The following is a 17,760-nucleotide window of genomic DNA, read 5'->3' on the forward strand; positions in this document are numbered from 1 at the left end:
TCTTTTGGATTGTTCGAACCGTGGAGTGATGATGATCTACTATTTCAGGAGTTTCCTCAAGTTTGTACATCCCCTGCAAAAACTTCTGTTGCAGATTTCGACTCCTTCTTGTCGATCCGTGCGAGGAGCCCTTTGTTTGGTGAATCTCCGGCTACCTCAGTAGGCCAGTTTTCGATGTGACTCCCATCGCAACACGTCTCAAATTTTGACAGGCCCTGCAGGTTATTCCACTCATCTTCCCCAACTACTTGTGCTCCAACCCATGTTTTGTTTTGTTTACAGAAACTTAGCACTTCCATGCTCCAAACCATTATTTTTTATTATCTCGTTTCAGTTTTATTTTTATTTTTCATTTGTGGGGCAGAAGCAGGAGTAGCTGAGATAAGAGAGGAGGTGGTGATTGAAGTGAGCAGTGATACGTCTCCAACGTATCTATAATTTTTTATTGTTCCATGCTATTATATTATCTGTTTTGGATGTTTATGGGCTTTATTATGCACTTTTGTATTATTTTTGGGACTAACCTATTAACCCAGAGCCCAGTGCCAGTTTCTGTTTTTTCCTTGTTTTAGAGTATCGCAGAAAAGGAAAATCAAACGGAGTCCAGTTGACCTGAAACTTCACGGAACTTATTTTTGGACCAGAAGAAGCCCACGGAATATCGGAGATGGACCAGGAGAGTCCCGGGCTTCCCACGAGGGTGGGGGCGCGCCCACCCCCTGGGCACGCCCCCCTGCCTCGTGGACAGCCCGGAGATCCACCGACGTACTTCTTCCTCCTATATATACCCATATACCTTAAAAACTTCGGGGAGCACAATAGATCGGGAGTTCCGCCGCTAGAAGCCTCCATAGCCACCGAAAACCAATCTAGACCCGTTCCGGCACCCTGCCAGAGGGGGAATCCCTCTCCGGTGGCCATCTTCATCATCCCGATGCTCTCCATGACGAGGAGGGAGTAGTTCTCCCTCGGGGTTGAGGGTATGTACCAGTAGCTATGTGTTTGATCTCTCCCTCTCGTGTTCTTGAGGTGATACGATCTTGATGTATCGTGAGCTTTGCTATTATAGTTGGATCTTATGATGTTTCTCCCCCTCTACTCTCTTGTAATGGATTGAGTTTTCCCTTTGAAGTTATCTTATCGGATTGAGTCTTTAAGGATTTGAGAACACTTGATGTATGTCTTGCACGTGCTTATCTATGGTGACAATGGGATATCATGTGATCCACTTGATGTATGTTTTGGTGATCAACTTGCGGGTTTCGCCCATGAACATATGCATAGGGGTTGGCACACGTTTTCGTCTTGACTCTCCGGTAGAAACTTTGGGGCACTCTTTGAAGTACTTTGTGTTGGTTGAATAGATGAATCTGAGATTGTGTGATGCATATCGTATAATCATACCCACAGATACTTGAGGTGACATTGGAGTATCTAGGTGACATTAGGGTTTTGGTTGATTTGTGTCTTAAGGTGTTATTCTAGTACGAACGAACGGAAAGAATAGCTTCGTGTTATTTTACTACGGACTCTTGAATAGATAGATCCGAAAGGATAACTTTGAGGTGGTTTCGTACCCTACCATAATCTCTTCGTTTGTTCTCCGCTATTAGTGACTTTGGAGTGACTCTTTGTTGCATGTTGAGCGATAGTGATATGATCCAATTATGTTATTATTGTTGAGAGGACTTGCACTAGTGAAAGTATGAACCCTATGCCTTGTTTCAACGCATTGCAATACTGTTTGTGTTCACTTTTATCATTACTTACCTTGCTGTTTTTATATTTTCAGATTACAAAAACCATTATCTACCATCCATATACCACTTGTATCACCATCTCTTCGCCGAACTAGTGCACCTATACAATCTACCATTGTATTGGGTGTGTTGGGGACACAAGAGACTCTTTGTTATTTGGTTGCAGGGTTTCTTGAGAGAGACCATCTTCATCCCACGCCTCCTACAGATTGATAAACCTTTGGTCATCCACTTGAGGAAAATATGCTACAGTCCTACAAACCTCTGCACTTGGAGGCCCAACAATGTCTACAAGAAGAAGGTTGTCTAGTAGACATCAAGCTCTTTTCTGGCGCCGTTGCCGGGGAGGTTAGCGCTTGAAGGTATATCTTTTAGATCTTGCAATCGAATCTTTTTGTTTCTTGTTTTATCACTAGTTTAGTCTATAAAAGAAAACTACAAAAAATGGAATTAAGGATGCCTCATATGCTTCATCTTTTTAATGTCTTTCGTGAGAATAAGGATTCTGATAATTGTGCTCAAGTGCTAGAAGAAGAATGCGTTAGAATGTTTGGCACTAAATATTTGAATGATGAGCATGATTGCAATGTTGTTAGTATGAATTCCTTGACTATCTATGATGCTAATGATATGCAAATCCACAAGCTTGGGGAAGCTATGTTTGATGAAGATGATATTTTTTGTCCCCCAAGTTTTGATGAGCAAATTTATTATGATGATAGCATGCCTCCTATTTATGATGATGAAAGTGGATTTGGAGAGGTCATGACTTTATTTAGTAATGATTCCACTATTTCGGAAGAGGTTCCAATTGATTATGAGAACAAAGTTGCTACCTATGATGATTATTGTGATGACTTGTATGCTATTAAAAATAATGATAACCATGAAACTTGTCATCATGATTTTAGTTTTCAATTGGATTATGCCTCACATGATAATTATTTTGTTGAGTTTACTCCCACTAGTATTCCGAAGGTGAAGAATTTTGCTTATGTGGAGAGTAGTAAATTTTCTATGCATGTACATCATGAAAAGAATGCTTTAGGTGCTGGTTATATTGTTGAATTCATTCATGATGCGACTGAAAATTATTATGAGGGAGGAATATATGCTTGTAGGAATTGCAATAATATCAAGTTCCCTCTCTATGTGCTTAAAGTTTTAAAGTTATGCTTGTTTTGCCTTCCTATGCTAGTTGATTATTGCTCCCATAAGTTGTTTGCTCACCAAATACCTATGCATAGGAAGTGGGTTAGACTTAAATGTGCTAGTGATGCAGTAAAGTAGCATAAGTATTTCCTTCGGTTTTTGAGAACCAAGGTATCAATCCAGTAGGAGGCTACGCGCGAGTCCCTCGCACCTGCACAAAACAAATAAATCCTCGCAACTAACGCAATAAGGGGTTGTCAATCCCTACACGGCCACTTACGAGAGTGAGATCTGATAGATATGATAAGATAATATTTTTGGTATTTTTTATGATAAAGATGCAAAGTAAAATAAAAGCAAAGTAAAAAGCAAAGGAAATTACTAAGTATTGGAAGATTAATATGATGAAGATAGACCCGGGGGCCATAGGTTTCACTAGTGGCTTCTCTCAAGAGCATAAGTATTCTACGGTGGGTGAACAAATTATTGTTGAGCAATTGACAGAATTGAGCATAGTTATGAGAATATCTAGGTATGATCATGTATATAGGCATCACGTCCGAGACAAGTAGACCGACTCCTGCCTGCATCTACTACTATTACTCCATGCATCGACCGCTATCCAGCATGCATCTAGAGTATTAAGTTAATGAAAACAGAGTAACGCCTTAAGCAAGATGACATGATGTAGAGGGATAAACTCATGCAATATGATGAAAACCCCATTTTGTTGTCCTCGATGGCAACAATACAATACGTGCCTTGCTGCCCCTACTGTCACTGGGAAAGGACACCACAAGATTGAACCCAAAGCTAAGCACTTCTCCCATTGCAAGAAAGATCAATATAGTAGGCCAAACCAAACTGATAATTCGAAGAGACTTGCAAAGATAACCAATCATACATAAAATAATTCAGAGAAGATTCAAATATTATTCATAGATAGACTTGATCATAAACCCATAATTCATCGGTCTCAACAAACACACCGCAAAAAGAAGATTACATCGAATAGATCTCCACAAGAGAGGGGGAGAACATTGTATTGTGATCCAAAAAGACAGAAGAAGCCATCTAGCTAATAACTATGGACTCGTAGGTCTGAGGTAAACTACTCACACTTCATCGGAGGGGCTATGGTGATGATGTAGAAGCCCTCTGTGATCGATGCCCCCTCCGGCAGAGCTCTAGAGCAGGCCCCAAGATGGGATCTCGTGGATACAAAAAGTTGCGGTGGTGGAATTAGGGTTTTGGCTCCGTATCTGGTTGTTTGGGGGTACGTATGTATATATAGGAGGAAGGAGTACGTCAGTGGACCAACAGGGGGCCCACGAGGGTGGAGGGCGCGCCTGGGGGGGTAGGCGCGCCCCCTACCTCGTGGCCTCCTCCTTTGTTTCTTGACGAAGGGTCCAAGTCTCCTGGGTCTTGTTCGTTGAGAAAATCACGTTCCCGAAGGTTTCATTCCGTTTGGACTCCGTTTGATATTCCTTTTCTTCGAAAACCTAAAATAGGCAAAAAAACATCAATTCTGGGTTGGGCCTCTGGTTAATAGGTTAGTCCCAAAAATAATATAAAAGTGGATAATAAAGCCCAATAATGTCCAAAACAGTAGATAATATAGCATGGAGCAATCAAAAATTATAGATACGTTGGAGACGTATCAAGCATCCCCAAGCTTAATTCCTGCTCGTCCTCGAGTAGGTAAATGATAAAAACAGAATTTTTGATGCGGAGTGCTACTTGGCATAAGTTTAATGTAATTCTTCTTAATTGTGGTATGAATATTTAGATCCGAAAGATTCAAGATAAAAGTTTAATATTGACATAAAAATAATAATACTTCAAGCATACTAACAAAGCAATCATGTCTTCTCAAAATAACATGGCCAAAGAAAGTTATCCCTACAAAATCATATAGCCTGGCTATGCTCTATCTTCATCACACAAAGTATTTAAATCATGCACAACCCCGATGACAAGCCAAGCAATTGTTTCATACTTTTGACATTCTCAAACTTTTTCAATCTTCACACAATACATGAGCGTGAGCCATGGATATAGCACTATAAGTGGAATAGAATGGTGGTTGTGGAGAAGACAAAAGGGAGAAGATAGTTTCACATCAACTAGGCGTATCAATGGGCTATGGAGATGCCCATCAATAGATATCAATGTGAGTGAGTAGGGATTGCCATGCAATGGATGCACTAGAGCTATAAGTATATGAAAGCTCAACAAAAGAAACTAAGTGGGTGTGCATCCAACTTGCTTGCTCATGAAGACCTAGGGCATTTTGAGGAAGCCCATCATTGGAATATACAATCCAAGTTCTATAATGAAAAATTCCCACTAGTATATGAAAGTGATAACATAGGAGACTCTCTATCATGAATATCATGGTGCTACTTTGAAGCACAAGTGTGTTAAAAGGATAGTAACATTGTCCCTTCTCTCTTTTTCTCTCATTTTTATTTTTTTTATTTGGGCCTTTTCTCCTTTTTTATGGCCTCTTTTCTTTCTTTCTTTCTTTCTTTCTTTTATTTTTCATCCGGAGTCTCATCCCGACTTGTGGGGGAATCATAGTCTCCATCATCCTTTCCTCACTCGGACAATGCTCTAATAATGATGATCATCACACTTTTATTTTCTTACAACTCAACAATTAGAACTCGATACTTAGAACAAAATATGACTCTATATGAATGCCTCCGGCGGTGTACCGGGATATGCAATGAATCAAGAGTGACATGTATGAAAGAATTAAGAATGGTGGCTTTGCCACAAATACGATGTCAACTACATGATCATGCTAAGCAATATGACAATGATGGAGTGTGTCATAATAAACGAAACGGTGGAAAGTTGCATGCCAATATATCTCAGAATGGCTATGGAAATGCCATAATAGGTAGGTATGGTGGCTGTTTTGAGGAAGGTATATGGTGGGTGTATGATACCGGCGAAAGGTGTGCGGTATTAGAGAGGCTAGCAATGGTGGAAGGAAGAAAAGTGTGTATAATCCATGGACTCAACATTAGTCACAAAGAACTCATATACTTATTGCAAAAATCTACAAGTTATCAAAGCAAAGTATTATGCGCATGCTCCTAGGGGGATAGATTGGTAGGAAAAGACCATCGCTCGTCCCCGACCGCCACTCATAAGGAAGACAATCAAAAAATAAATCATGCTCCGACTTCATCACATAACGGTTCACCATATGTGCATGCTACGGGAATCACAAACCTTAACACAAGTATTTCTCAAATTCACAACTACTCAACTAGCATAACTTTAATATCACCATCTTCATATCTCAAAACAATTACCAAGCATCAAACTTCTCATAGTATTCAACACACTCATAAGAATGTTTTTACTATTCTTGAATACCAAGCATATTGGGATTATTTAAGCAAATTACCATGCTATTTAAGACTCTCAAAATAATCTAAGTGAAGCATGAGAGATCAATAGTTTCTATAAAACAAATCCACCATCGTGTTCTAAAAGATATAAGTGAAGTACTAGAGCAAAACTATATAACTCAAATGATATAAGCGAAGCACATAGAGTATTCTAACAAATTCCAAATAATGTATGGCTCTCTCAAAAGATGTGTACAGCTAGGATGATTGTGGTAAACTAAAAAGCAAAGACTCAAATCACAAGACGCTCCAAGCAAAACACATATCATGTGGTGAATAAAAATATAGCTCCAAGTAAAGTTACCGATAGAAGTAGACAAAAAGAGGGGATGCCTTCCGGGGCATCCCCAAGCTTTGGATTTTAGGTGTCCTCAGATTATCTTGGGGGTGCCATGGGCATCCCCAAGCTTAGGCTCTTGCCACTCCTTGTTCCATAATCCATCAAATCTTTACCCAAAACTTGAAAACTTCACAACACAAAACTTAAAGTAGAAAATCTCGTGAGCTCTGTTAGCGAAAGAAAACAAAAGACCACTTCAAGGTACTGTAATGAACTCATTCTTTATTTATGTTGGTGTTAAACCTACTATATTCCAACTTCTCTATGGTTTATAAACTATTTTACTAGCCATAGATTCATCAAAATAAGCAAACAACACACGAAAAACAGAATCTGACAAAAATAGAACAATCTGTAGTAATCTGTAGCTAGCGCAAGATCTGGAACCCCAAAAATTCTAAAATAAATTGCTGGACGTGAGGAATGTATCTATTAATCATCTGCAAAAAGAATTAACTAAATATCATAGTATTCAACAAACTCATAAGAAAGTTTTTACTATTCTTGAATACCAAGCATATTGGGATTATTTAAGCAAATTACCATGCTATTTAAGACTTTCAAAATAATCTAAGTGAAGCATGAGAGATCAATAGTTTCTATAAAACAAATCCACCACCATGCTCTAAAAGATATAAGTGAAGTACTAGAGCAAAACTATATAACTCAAATGATATAAGCGAAGCACATAGAGTATTCTAACAAATTCCAAATCATGTATGGCTCTCTCAAAAGGTGTGTACTATTGGAAATATGCCCTAGAGGCAATAATAAAATGGTTATTATTGTATTTCCTTGTTCATGATAATTGTCTATTGTTCATGCTATAATTGTATTAACTGGAAACCGTAATACATGTGTGAGTACATAGACCACAACATGTCCCTAGTAAGCCTCTAGTTGACTAGCTCGTTGATCAATAGATGGTTATGGTTTCCTGACCATGGACATTGGATGTCATTGATAACGGGATCACATCATTAGGAGAATGATGTGATGGACAAGACCCAATCCTAAGCACAGCACAAGATCGTGTAGTTCGTTTGCTAAGAGCTTTTCTAATGTCAAGTATCATTTCCTTGGACCATGAGATTGTGCAACTCCTGGACACCGTAGGAATGCTTTGGGTGTACCAAACATCAGAACGTAACTGGGTGGCTATAAAGGTGCACTATAGGTATCTCCGAAAGTGTCTGTTGGGTTGGCACGAATCGAGACTGGGATTTGTCACTCTGTATGATGGAGAGGTATCTTTGGGCCCACTCGGTAATGCATCATCATAATGAGCTCAATGTGACTAAGGAGCTAGCCACGGTATCATGCGTTACAGAACGAGTAAAGAGGCTTGCCAGTAACGAGGTTGAACGAGGTATGGGGATACCGACGATCGAATCTCGGGCAAGTAACATACCGATAGACAAAGGGAATTGTATACGGGATTGATTGAATCCCCGACATCGTGGTTCATCCGATGAGATCATCGTGGAACATGTGGGATCCAATATGGGTATCTAGATCCCGCTATTGGTTATTGGCCAGAGAGATGTCTCGGTCATGTCTGCATGGTTCCCGAACCCGTAGGGTCTACACACTTAAGGTTCGGTGACGCTAGAGTTGTTATGGGAAATAGTATGTGGTTACCAAAGGTTGTTCGGAGTCCCGGATGAGATCCTGGACATGACGAGGAGTTCCGGAATGGTCCGGAGGTGAAGATCGATATATTGGACGAAGGGTATTGGAGTCTAAAATTGTTCCGGGGGTACCGGGTGACGACCAACGTGTCCGAAAGGGGTTTCGGAGGCCCCGACAAGTGTTGGGGGGGGCTTATGGGCCAAGGGGAAGGGGCACACCAGCCCACTAAGGGGTTGTGCGCCCCTCCCACCCCATCTCACGTAACCAGGAGAGGTGGGGGCGCCTCCCCTAGGGCAGCCTCCCCTCCTGGCTTGGAGGGCAAGTCTCCTAGGGGAGTGTGACACCCTCCATTCAGTCGTACACTAATCATACACGCAAATGTGTACGATCAAGATTAAGGACTCACGGGAAGATATCACAACACAACTCTAGACACAAATTAAAATAATACAAGCTTTATATTACAAGCCAGGGGCCTTGAGGGCTCGAATACATATGCTCGAAAACACAAGAGTCGGTGGAAGCAACAATATCTGAGTACAGACATGAGTTAAACAAGATTGCCTTAAGAAGGCTAGCACTAAAGCAACAATGATCGAAAAGGCAAGACCTCCTGCCTGGGAGCCTCCTAACTACTCCAAGTCGTCAGCGGCCGTCACGTAGTAGTAGGCATCCTCCGGGTAGTAGTAGTCATCAGTGGCGTCGTCTGGCTCCTGGGCTCCGTCATCTAGTCGCAACAATCAGGTATGGGGGAAAAGAAGTAGCAAAGCAACCGTGAGTAATCATCCAAAGTACTCGCAAGACTTACATCAGATCTAAACTAAGTATGCATCTGTATCAAAGGAATGGGTTGTATCTGTGGACTAAACTGCAGAATGCCAGAAGGGAAGGGAAAGCCTAGCCTATCGAAGACTAGCATCTTCTGGAAACCACCATCTTGCAGCAACGGGAGGGAGTAGAGTAACATAAAGTAAAGTAGCAGTAGTGTTATCAACCTCGTCCAGAGATCCTTTCTCGACTCCCTGCGAGAAAGCAATCCCAGAGCCATACTATCCAGTTATCATCTCATAACCAGGTCTCATCTCCATGTCTCATCCCAAGTATCCAGTTCTAGTTGTATCGATCGGGATACAACTCCAAGTGTCCGTTAATGTAGGACAGGCCATTGATAGATGTTTTCTTCCCTGCAGGGGTGAACCAACTTACCCACCATGCTCGATTAACTCCAGCCGGACACACTTTCCTGGGTCATGCCCGGCCTCGGCCAAACAATACGCCGCAACCCAACCAAGGCTTAATAGAGAGGGCAGCATGCCGGACTAAACCTATGCCCCCAGGGGTCATGGGCCATCTCCTCGGGAACTCCTGCATGTTGCGAACGCGGCCGGTGAGCAGACCTAGCTACCTCCTTCAACAAGGCAGGAGCTTACGCAGTCCAACCCGGCGCGCGCCGCTCAGTCGCTGGCGTCTATTAAGCTTCGACTGATGTATACGACGCAGAACACCCATACTACGGCCACGTGATGGTTAGTGCTATCAGGCCAGAGGCCCCTCGGATCAAATATCCAAATCATAGTGGATTAGGAATGCACGGTAACGAGCAGAGACTCACGATCAATGTGACCCCGTCGCCCCATCTTGAGTACTTGCGGCAAGGGCTAAGAATGCCCGGCCACGCCTCGTAAGTATCTCGCGGGCACCTTCCAGGTCAACCCGACTCCACATCACTCGCAATTAAGCTCGCGCGGGTACCCCTCAGGGTCGACCCATCTTTAGTAACATGGCTCAGTGTAAAGTCATAGTAACCATAGTAACTGTGTGTCTAACACCAAGGGGAAAACCCGAGGAATCACCCCCGGTGAATCCCACTCGATGTTATCATCAAGGTGAACGTAAGAGTATCCACCCTCGAGGTTCACACTTGAGGGGTTGCACGACAGAGCGGTAATGGAAGTGGTTAAGGAGGAAATCACCCTCGATGACCTCGACCATATAGCTACACTACAGAGATCTCATCAGGAGTGATGTATGAGGTTCACCCTCGGCACTCGATAGTAACTCTATAGTGTCGTACAACTAGGGGGGTGATGTGCGGTGTCGGGGCCTGGACGTCGATCACGTTGATCGAGTCATCGAACATAAAGCGAGGCAACTGGGACAAGGTGGGGGTCACTGATGGATCACTAACCAACCAATACTAAGCAGTTTAGGATAAGCAGGTAACAACAACAGGCTATGCATCAGAGTAGGATCATACAGAAAGCAGTAGCAGTTCTAATGCAAGCATTAGAGGGAAAGAAACGGGCGATATCGGAATGCTCAAGGGGGTTTGCTTTCCTGGTTGCTCAGACAAGAAGGAGGGGTCGTCGGTGACATAGTCGATCACAGCGGCATCATCGGCCTCGGGGTCTACCGGAGATAAGAGGGGGAAGAAACAGTAAATATAGAGCAAACAATGCATCACAAGGCATAACATGACGAAAGGCAGAGCTAGGGTTGCCCTAACGTAGTACTACACGATATAGGAGAAGGGGAAATTCAACCGGAAATGTATTCCCGGTTCCGGACCTGTATCAGACAGATGACCGGAGGGGGAATGTTCCATGTTCAGCATGCTAGGGGCATGTGACAGATGAATGGACCGCGTATTCGGATTCGTCTCGTTTTTCTGGGCGTTTTTCATATATAAACTTTTACGATCCGAGCTACGGTTTAAAAGTTACGGAATTTCGAAGTTTAAACCAAATTCTGAATTATTTTAAAAGCAGAAAAGGTTTATTGCGTCAGTAGTGACGTCAGCACTGCGTCAGCTCTGCTGACCAGTCAAACTGACAGGTGGGACCCACCTGTTAGCCTCTCTGTCTAACAGAGGCTTAACTAAACTAACAGGGTTAGTTAGGGCGTGTGGGCCCTAGCAGTCAGTGACTGATTAGGTTAACTAATTAGATTTAATTATTAAATGTTTTAATTTACTTAAATGTGCGGTGGGGCCCGCTTGTCAGGGGCACGGGGCTGCCCAGTCAGCAGTTGACTGGGTCAACCCAGTCAACTGGGGCCTGTGGGGCCCACTGGCAGTGGCACTAGGGTGGCCCCAGGCCAGCCATGTCGGTGGTGGCCGGCGGCTTGACGCCGGCGACACCAAAATGTGGTGGAGGCCTTAGGACTCGTCGGGAAACGCGCTCCGGCCACCGTTTTGCGCACGTGAGGTGGCGTTCGAAAGAGGGGAGTGAGACGCGTCGCGTGGCGCTAATGGTTGGCCTCGGGAAGACCTAAAACGACGATGGCACGCGGCGAGGCGGACGCCGGAGTTCGGCCATCTCCGCCAATGATGACAGAGGGCACGGGGAGGGGATCTAGCGGCACGAGCGGCCGCGGTGAGGGGACCTGAGCACGTTCGAGTGCTCAGACGAGCAGGTCAATGAGCACAACGTCGGCGGCGAGCCTCGCGGCAGAGCTGCGTTCGGGCGGCGACGGAACGGCGGCTACGGCTACTAGGAGAGGCCGAGGATAGGAAAGGGGGGAGGGAGGAGCTCACCGCGCGGCACACGGAGGCCGGTGAGAGGCTTAGTAGCAGCAGCAGGCGTCGCCGGAGATGAAGAAGAACGACGGCAGCCGGAGATGGGGACGAAGGGGATCCGGTGCTGCCATGCCTCCGAGCTCTAGCTGAGGCCACCGGTCGAAGGAGTAGACCCCCGCATAGCTCACCGACAGGGTCAGCGGGCGCAGGGCCGCGGGTGGTCGCGACAACGACGAAGGACGGCGGCGACCGCGCTCGGGTGGTGGCTCTGAGATGGAGGCGAGGCGACGGAGCGAGCGGGAAGAGGGGATGGGGACTGGCGCGAGTGGGGCGGCAGGGCAAGTGGGAGGGGAGAGGGGAGCCTGAGGCGTCGGGGGGTCTTATCCCTCGTCGTCGATGCCGACGAGGCGGCTCGGTGGCGATCGTGGGCACTGTCGGAGGAACAAGGAGGGGGGAAGGGCGACCCAGCGAGGAAGGTGGATGGGCTGGCCAGTTGGAGTGGGACGGCCAGGTGGGTGTAGTCCAGGGAGGCGGTAGAGGGCCTCTCCCACTTTTCCTTTCCCTGTTTGCTTTTTTTATTTTCAGCAGCTTTTGCATTTTCCTTTTTGTCAAAAATGACTTTGCAAAATTATGCCACTGATCAAAACAAATTCAAAGAATTAAGGTGAACTGTGACAAAAGGTTGGGAGGCTTTGGGAATAGTTGCCAATTTTATAAATTAAAAAGGGCATTTAATTTATTGCTTAGGTCACTGTTTTAAGTAGTTTAGGCCACTCAAACCCTTTGCAAAAATGTTGGTTCACCACCAATATTAGCTATGGAATATTTGGCACATGATGAACATTTTTGTTTTCATGTCTGAGCATTTTGAATTTCACACAGAATTTGAATTTGAATTCAACTGGAATTTGAAAGAACATGAGACAATAATGATTAGGCACATGTTTAGCAAAAGGATTAACTTAACCCCTGGGGTTACTGTAGCATCATTACTCCGGGGTGTTACAACTCTCCTCCTCTAAAAGAAATTCTCGTCTCAAGAATTAAGAGGTAGAAGGGAACAGGTCGGGGTATTCAGCACGGAGGTTATCCTCGCGTTCCCAAGTGGCTTCATCTTTAGAATGATTTGACCATCGCACCTTGAGGAACTTGGTAACCTTCTGGCGTGTTCGACGTTCAGCTTCTTCAAGAATGCAGATCGAATGCTCCTTGTATGTGAGATCATCTTGAACTTCAATCAATTCCGGATCCACTTCACGTTCCGGATCCTTGAAGCACCGACGAAGTTGCAACACGTGGAAGACATCATGGACGTGAGAGAACTGAGGTGGCAACTCCAATTGATAAGCCACCACTCCACGACGGGCCAGAATGCGGAAAGGACCAATGTAGCGTGGAGCTAGCTTGCCCTTGACTCCGAACCGATGAGTGCCTCTCAAAGGAGTGACACGCGGATAAGCTTGTTCACCAGGTTGATAAGTTGAACCCCAGTGTTTTCGGTCATAGTTGCTCTTCTGGCGGCACTGGGCCGCCTTGAGATTATCCCGAACAATGCGAACCTGCTCTTCAGCTTGTTGAATAATGTCTGGACCAAGGAGTGTCCGTTCCCCAGTTTCTGACCAATTCAGAGGGGTTCGGCACTTGCGTCCATAAAGCACTTCAAAGGGTTCCATCTTCAAGCTGGCTTGATAGCTGTTGTTATAAGAGAACTCCGCATAAGGGAGAGATTCTTCCCACTTCTTGCCAAAAGAAATAACACAAGCTCGAAGCATGTCTTCAAGAATTTGATTGACTCGCTCGACTTGGCCTTGGGATTGGGGATGATAAGCAGTGCTCCAGGTAATATGAGTTCCCATTGCCTCTTGGAAACTATCCCAGAACTTAGAAGTGAAAATACTGTCACGATCTGAACTGATCTCCTTCGGAATGCCGTGGAGTGACACAATTCTGGAGATATAAAAGTTTGCTAATTGACTAGCAGTGATAGTCTCCTTGACTGGCAGAAAGTGAGCAACCTTCGAGAATTGGTCGATGACGACAAAGATTGCATCGTTACCTTTCTGAGACTTGGGAAGGCCAGTGACGAAGTCCATTTGGATCTTATCCCACTTCCATTCAGGAATCGGAAGCGGTTGTAGAAGTCCAGCCGGTTTCTGATGTTCTGCTTTGACGTGACGACAAACGTCACATTCTTCAATATATCGAGCAATGTCTTGCTTCATATTAGACCACTAGTACTTCTGACGGATGTCTAGATACATCTTAGTACTTCCCGGATGAATAGAGAGAGGGGTATCATGCGCTTCTTTCATCACCTTCTCTGTCATAAGCTCGAACCGGGGTACGACAATGCGATCTCTGAAGTATAAGGTTCCATCTTCACCAAGTGAGAAATCTCTGGATTTCTCTAAGGTAAGATCATTTTTCATCAAATCAACATGAGCATCTTTGGCTTGAGCAGACTTGATTGCTTTCAGAAGAGTTGGTTCCAAGACAAGGTTATTCAGAGAACCCTGTGGAACTAGTTGAAGGTTCAACTTGCATGGCTCTTCATAAAGGCGGGGTTGAGCTTTGAAGACCATGTGATTGTTGCAATAAGACTTACGGCTCAGGGCATCGGCCATTACATTAGCCTTGCCAGGTGTATAAGATATACCACAGCTGTAGTCAGCAATAGCTTCCATCCATCGCTGCTGACGGAGGTTCAGATCTGGCTGAGTAAACAAATACTTCAGACTCTGATGATCAGTGAAGATCTCGCAACGATTACCGAGAAGGTACTGTCGCCATAGCTTCAGTGCATAGATAACCGCGGCAAGCTCAAGGCCATGAACTGGGTAGTTCTCTTCATGAGGATGCACTTGACGGGAGGCATAAGCAATCACTCTGCGCTCTTGCATTAGGACACATCCTAATCCTTGATGTGAAGCGTAGCAATAGATGACAAAGTCCTTGCGAGAATCAGGGGGGAGCAAGCACTGGGGTAGATGTCAGCTTGTCTTTGAGTGCCTGGAAACTTTCTTGACATTTGTCTATCCAATCGAACTTAACGCCTTTGTGAAGCAGATTGGTCAGTGGCTTGGCGATCTTGGAGAAGTTCTCTACGAAGCGGCTACAATAGCTGGCTAGACCGAGAAAGCTTCTGACTTACTTGACAGTCTTCGGAGGGGTCCAGTCAAGAATAGACTGAACTCGCTCTGGGTTGACGGCAATACCATCCTTGGAGATGACATGACCAAGGTAGGTGACTTCGGGTAACCAAAATTCGCACTTGGAATACTTGGCATAAAGTTGATGTTCTCGAAGCTTCTCTAGAACAAGTCGAAGATGTTCAGCATGTTCTTCTTTGTTCTTCGAATATACCAGGATATCATCCAAATAGACTATGATGAACTTGTCGAGATAATCCATGAATATGTAGTTCATCAGACGAGAGAATGTGGCTGGAGCATTGGTCAAGCCAAAAGACATGACGGTGTACTCATAAGAACCATAACGAGTGACGAAGGCGGTCTTTGGAATATCCTCTTCACGAACACGGATCTGGTGGTAACCCAACCTCAAGTCGAGTTTAGAGAATATCGATGAACCAGCCAGTTGATCATACAGATCATTAATCCGAGGAAGCGGATATTTGTTCTGTATTGTAGCTTGGTTGATAGGACGATAGTCTTGGACCAAACGGTTCGTTCCATCCTTCTTCTTCACAAAGAGAGAAGGTGCTCCCCAAGCTGAGGAACTTGGACGAATGAAACCACTGCGAAAAGATTTGTCGATTTCCTCCTTAAGTTCAAGGAGTTCATGAGGTGGCATCTTGTAGGGTCGTTTGGCAATAGGAACGGTGCCTGGTTTCAAGTCGATGACGAACTCGATAGCCCGGGCAGGAGGTCTTCCTGGAAGTTCTTCTGGAAAGACATCTAGGAAGTCGCGAACAACTGGAATCTTTTCGATTCCCTCAAGAGGTGTTGCTTTCAATGCATTCAAGACATAAAGTCGAGCTTCCGTGTTTTGAACCAGACAAGCATTGTAGCTTACTATCTCATCTGAAGGGTGCAGAAGGTGGACGGTTTTAGTGGTGCAAACGATAGAAGCCATATGTGCTTTCAACCAATCCATTCCCAGGATGAGGTCAATATTGGAAGACTTCAGAATAATGGGGGATGCAAAAAATTCCAACCCTTCGATTTCAACTGAAACGTTGTGGCTAACCATGGAGGTTTGGCATTGGCCCGCAGGGGTTTTTACCACTAGTGGAGTGTGCATCTCTTCGTATTTAATGCCATGCATGAATGCAAACTCTTCTGATATAAAAGAATGCGATGCTCCTGAATCAAATAAAACAGATGCTGGTACTGAATTAACAAGCAGAGTACCCATCACAGTGGCAGGTTGGTCTTGAGCTTCATTCAGATCAACATGATTAGCAAGACCACGACCATATGGTCTAGCATTGTGGTTGCGGGGTTGATTGATACCACGAGCATTAGAAGGCAGAGCCAGCTGATTCTGATTCTGAGGGCAGTTCCTGGAACGATGGCCCGGAAGGCCACACTTGAAGCACAGACCATCATTGGGATTGGGAGCAAAAGCTTGGGGTGGTACAGCCCAAAGGGGTTGCCTCTGCGGTGGAGGAGGCAGACGGGGTGCGACATAGGTCTGTCTTGGTGCAGGTGCAGCTGGACGATACATGCTGTGGGGAATCCATATCCGACGCTTCTATGCTGACGGGCCTGAAGATGAGCCAGCGTCACGGCTACGCCTATGGGATCCCTGGTGTTCCTGAAGACCAGTCTCAACCTGAATAGCCTTGTTCACCAAGGTGGCAAAGTCGGCAAAGTCATGAGCGAGCAGTGCTAGCTTAATATCAGGGTGAAGTCCATCACGGAACTTTTCTTGCCTACGAGCATCAGTTGCAATGTCTTCTTCAGCATAACGAGACAAGTCTAGAAATTCCCGCTGATAAGCATCTACAGTATTGTTGCCTTGGGTGAGGTTGCGGAAATCTCGCTTCTTCCTGTCCATGATTCCTTGAGGAATGAAGCGGGCACGGAAAGCAGCTTGGAAATCCGGCCAAGTGATGACTGTTCCAGTAGGCAGGGTACGCCTGTGGCTGTCCCACCATTGAGCAGCGGGACCCTTCAGGAAGAAAGATGCAAAGGTGACATAGCTAGCAGGGGCCACACTAGCAGACTCCATTTCATATGTGATGTCGCGGAGCCAGTCATCAGCATCAAGGGGTTGAGTTGAGCTGCGGTAAATAGTTGGGTTGAGGCGCAAGAAATCCTGCAGAGTTACTAGGGTTGGCTGTTGATTCATGTTCGGACGAGGAAACTGAGCCATCATTCCTTCCATTAACTGGCGGTTCATCTCAAATTGTTGCATCATTCCAGCAAATAATTCGGGCGGCGGTGGATCGTTGGCACCACGGCCACGTCCAGCGGGTCTAACCATCCTGCTAACAAGTAACAGGGGGTAGTTCAGCATTGAGCATTTGCAAAAACAAAGGATCATTCATGATGAAACATGCATAATGAAAGAGGTACGATGGATACCACTTTGTTGTCACCACGACAGTGTGTGTACTATCCAGAATACTATTCTAAGGAAAAACTATGGCTTATCCAGCTTTGGGGTGAATGTGGTCACGGGATCCTAATGTTAGAGTTAGTAAAACCATTTAAACCCGAATAGAAGAGACATCAGAGTCCCAGAGTAAAGGTCGAGGAGTAAAAGATCCTAATACCACCCATATGGCGACGTGGGCCCGTAAGACACACAGCCATGTTAGTAAGAGTTTTTTAGTGACTAGACTCAACTTCGGCCAAGGAGTTGGAAAGGGGGCTACCTACAGGCAGTCGGCTCTGATACCAACTTGTGACGCCCTCGATTCAATCGTACACTAATCATACACGCAAATGTGTACGATCAAGA

The 17,760-nt window shown here is 44.9% G+C and overlaps 1 pseudogene; it reads right to left on the reverse strand.

Moving 5' to 3' along the window:
• Nucleotides 1–14,060: 14,060 nt before the first annotated feature.
• On the reverse strand, nucleotides 14,061–16,851 carry LOC147984054 (uncharacterized; annotated as a pseudogene).
• Nucleotides 16,852–17,760: the final 909 nt, after the last annotated feature.

This window comes from Triticum urartu, chromosome 2A (assembly GCF_056163025.1).
Source record: "Triticum urartu cultivar PI428250 chromosome 2A, HENAU_Tu73, whole genome shotgun sequence".
NCBI classification, from domain to species: Eukaryota; Viridiplantae; Streptophyta; class Magnoliopsida; order Poales; family Poaceae; genus Triticum; species Triticum urartu.